The sequence below is a fragment of the Octodon degus genome, unplaced genomic scaffold, assembly GCF_000260255.1.
Source record: "Octodon degus isolate 3935 unplaced genomic scaffold, OctDeg1.0 scaffold00101, whole genome shotgun sequence".
Lineage (NCBI taxonomy): Eukaryota > Metazoa > Chordata > Mammalia > Rodentia > Octodontidae > Octodon > Octodon degus.
In genome coordinates this window covers 10,271,837-10,273,181 of record NW_004524677.1, presented here as the reverse complement: position 1 = coordinate 10,273,181, position 1,345 = coordinate 10,271,837, and positions in this window count along the sequence as shown.

Sequence of the window (1,345 nt, the reverse complement as noted above, 5' to 3'; positions counted from 1 at the left end):
TTCCTTCCTTCCTTCCTTCCTTCCTTCCTTCCTTCCTTCCTTCCTTCCTTTTTTTCCTTGCTTTGTATTTATTTGGTACAGGGTCTTGCTACACAGCTCAGAATCATAGTAATCCTCCTGTCTCAGCCTCCCCAGCACCAGGATCCCAGGCCTGCCCCACCCACCATGGTTTGGGGAGTCGGGCCAGCCCGGCATGCGGTACTGAGGATTAAATCCTGGTCCTCGTGCTTTCCACACAGGTACTTAGCTAAGCTATCTTGCTAGCCCCCTCAATCCTTTTCTATTGTTTAAAATTTATTTACCTCTATTAGTCCACGCTTGTAGTACCTGACAGTTACAGTAATGCATTTCGTCCCCTTCCCTTCCCATCGCCCCTCTCTGCCCCCTTCAACTCTTGGTCCCCTTCCCACTCGCAGGAGCTTTACTTCCACTTCTTCAATTCTCTTTCTATCCCTTTTTCTTCTTCTCCTTTATCATCCTCTCCCAGTCCCTCCAGTTCTTTTTTACCTTTGCATTTGAAAAACACCTCTCTACTTCCTATTATGGATCTTTTATTTTGCTCCTCACTTATGCTTCAAGTTTCCCTTGCAATATTTAAACTTGTGTGTCTGATTCATTAAACTTGACATGACAGTAGAAAGGTGCCTCCATGTACCTAAAAATGCCTCCAGAGTGTCCCTCCTGATAGCAGAGGAGCGCTCCATGGTGTGAAAGTACATTTTCTTTATTCATTTAAGGATGAAAATATAGGCTGTTTCCAAGATTTAGCTATCATGAGCTGTGCCGGAATAAACACGGGTGTGCACACATCTCTATAACTCCATGAGTTTAACTCTTTGGGGGAGATACCTGGAAGGGAACAGCAGGGTCAAATGGAACTTCGATTTTTAGTTTCCTGCGGCATCTTCAAACTGATCTCTGTATGGGTTACGCTAGTTTGCACTTCCACCAACAATGTACAGTGGTTCCGTTTCTACTGCATTTGTTATTATTTAGTTTCTGAGCATCGCCTTTCATTGCGGAGGAAGGTGGCATCAGCATTATTTTACTCTCCTTTTCTCTAATGGGCAGCTGTGTGGAAAGTTTTTTATGTGTGTTTACCAACTATACTTCTGAGAAAAGTCTATTCATTTTGATTGCCCATGTTTAAATGGGCCTTTTATTGTTTGAGGAGTTAATTTGTTTGAATTTTTCATTATGACTTTTCATGGTTGTCTTGTGCCACTTTAAAGGTTTACAAAATAAAGCTTAATATTAAATAATGGGGGCCGGAGGGGCCAGGGAGATGGCTCAGTAGACTAAGCGCTTCCCTGGCAAGAGCAAGGGTCTGAGTTCAATCCCCAGT